Here is a 2,697-nt window from a genome sequence, read left to right on the forward strand (position 1 = left end):
CACCTCAACATCGTCACTGCCCTCGTACCTCACAGACGCTTTGTGGATTTTGAAGACTTCACCAGAGCGTACCATCTACATGTGATTTATTTCCTCTTTCTGTCTTTTTTTATTTTTTCTATCTGTTAGCTCTTCTTTTTGACTCTTCCCTAGAGATTCCTTCTCTTTTTTTTAATTTGTCTGATCCTAAAGGCCTGGTCTTATCCAGGCACTTGAAGTCCTCGAATTCCGTGTTTGTAACATCTCTCTCCAGTTCTCCTTGTCCTTTCTCCTAGCATCACCCTGGCTCCTGACCCCTTCCAGCAGCACTGTATCATCTCAAGCCCCGCTGAGTAGCCTGGGCAGGAAGCTTGGATGGGAGTCAGAAGAGCTTGGCCCATCCTACTTGAGGGGCCCTGTGAGGTCTGGTTCTGCCTGGGGCACTCCCCGCATGATGGTTCTGGATATGCACATTTGTTCCCTTTCCTGCAGCTTTCTTGAAATTCCCTAGGAGGAGCTTCAGGGGAAGGAGTCGAAGAAGCAATTCAAGTAGAAGGAGGATCGGAAGAACAACTGTGAAATGGAATGCTTGGGATGGAAAGATTAAGGCAATAAATGTGCATGTTCTTCATTGTTTCCTACTGCTTTGGGGGAGGGGACATTTTATTAAAGCAACCAAACGGAGGAGAGCTCTAGGGTGGCATCTATTGCATGGCCATGCAAGTGATCAAGAAAATGGTAAAAAACAGTGAAGGCAAATGAAGTATATCCTGAGAACATCGTTCCGAGAAGGGATGCTCAGGCCATGGGAGCTTCTAAGGTTACTGGACCCAACCCTCCGCTGCCTCCTTAATCTGGAGGAGAGGGCTGTTGGTTCCTATAAGGCCTCGGTGGGATTAATTTCAGGGTGCGAATTTCATATTATAATCTCTGTGAAGAGGCCTCCAGGATTTATTTACTGCCTGACGCTCAAGATCAACAGGGAACATCCTTTAGCTGGAGATTAAGCGCTGGTTCCCTTATCCTTGGGTATGATAAGATAGTGTGGGGTGGCCTGACCTCTCTGACTTCAGACTTTCTCAGAAAAGGGGGAGCAGGATGGAAATGCCCTGGGGCAGCTCCTCATGCAAGCATGACGGCACACCTGGCTCAGCTCTGCACCCTTGGGGGGTGCTTCGTAGTCCCAGTGCCAAGTAAAAGGCACTGTAGGGTCCCTTCATGGCTGGGGATCCCTCAGCATCTTCGGAGCCTTGGAGAGGAATGGGGCTAAGGTTTTATAGGCTGACATACATATAAATCAAACAAATGACAAAAATGTTTAAAGAAACTCATTGCAATGCTTATCTGAGAAGTAGTATAAGGTAACATTACAAATTGCTTATGTTTCTTTTCCTTTCCCAAAATGTAAATAAATAAATAAAATTACTTTAGTTACATTTTAATTCTGAGGGTCCTTAGACTTTTCATATTGGAACAAATTAAGCCATAAACCTTATTTTATTTATTATCACAGCATCATGGTTTTTCAAATGCACGGCACAGGCAAAGCATTGGGATGTTAGGAAAAATAAAGATTATTAGGAGAAAAGGTTAATGCTCCAGGTCTCTGTCCATTTTTAATGTGCTGGTCTCATGATGGGTCATATTCCGTGTTAGGTCGAGGGGCGGGGTCACCATTCCCATCCGTGTCATCAAACATCCTGCTCCTCACAGGCCTCAGGGCAGACGAATTCGGCCTTTTCATCCTGGAGTCCCAGAGTCCCCCCTTCCTCTGCATCACTCTCCCTCTCCAGGCACAAATCACCAGAAGGCGACTGACCAAGTGCCGAAGTTCAGTTGGTCCTGTACGACATTGTAGACACTCAGGGTGAGAGACAACACCCCCAGCCAAGAGAACACCACGCCTCCCTGTCCTGTGAACCGGGACACTGGGGAAACCAGAGCCCGTGATCACTTCTGCATGGTGTGAAGAGCCTTCTGGGTCCTGCACATGCTCACCTGGGAGCTGTCCTCCTTCTGTATCTGGACCTCCCTAGGGCTTCCAGCAACTGTGTTCTCCTTGCAGCTCTGGTTTCAATACCTGTGCAGTTTGAGACCTCGGGCCTCAGCCTGAGTCTCAGAGGAGAAGGAGTTTGCACAGTGTCAGGAAACTCCAGTCAGGCCAAGGAAGAGGGGCCTCCTCCCTGCTCCTCCTTTCAGTCTCAGCTCCAGCACTGGGCCGTTAGTGTCTCTATTGCATAGATTTACAATTGGATTTACATATATATTTTATGTTTACTTTTGAAGATTTTTCCATGAAACGTCTTATCTACTACAGGTTTCATTTTAAATGTTTTTATATAAAATAAAACACGTAAATAGAAACACATCCTGAACAAGTTAGGACTCAATGAATTATTATAGAAACTCACCCCAGTCACCACCATCAGGTCACTGCTTCTCTCCTGTAAAACTCCGCCAGTGTTAATTGAGAAAAATAATTGCACATTTAGATTTTTTCCAGATGTCCATAAGTCAGTAACTTTGTAGGAATTTTATCGTGAAGTTTATTTATTTATTTATTTATTTTTATTCCTCTGGAAGGGTGCTGTGGGAACAGCAGTATGAAATATCCTGCATGTTGACGTGGAGGTCAGTACATTTATACCCATATAAATGATAGAGTATAAAATCAAGGCTCACTGTTCTTCATATTACTGTCATGTTCCATTTTATTCA

At 44.9% G+C, this 2,697-nt stretch overlaps 1 long non-coding RNA gene across 2 annotated transcripts; it reads right to left on the reverse strand.

Annotated features, from left to right (window-relative positions):
* Positions 1-1,457: 1,457 nt before the first annotated feature.
* Positions 1,458-2,429, reverse strand: LOC120605995 (uncharacterized). 2 transcript variants are annotated; one of them, XR_005653801.1, is made up of 3 exons: positions 2,391-2,429; positions 1,978-2,209; positions 1,458-1,821 (listed from the first exon to the last, which is right to left on the reverse strand). It is a non-coding gene; the product is annotated as an uncharacterized LOC120605995 (long non-coding RNA). The 2 variants fall into 2 exon arrangements; XR_005653800.1 differs by lacking the exon at positions 2,391-2,429 and having other exon boundaries at positions 1,978-2,384.
* Positions 2,430-2,697: the final 268 nt, after the last annotated feature.

Source organism: Pteropus medius, unplaced genomic scaffold (genome assembly GCF_902729225.1).
Source record: "Pteropus medius unplaced genomic scaffold, Ma_sr-lr_union100, whole genome shotgun sequence".
Lineage (NCBI taxonomy): Eukaryota > Metazoa > Chordata > Mammalia > Chiroptera > Pteropodidae > Pteropus > Pteropus medius.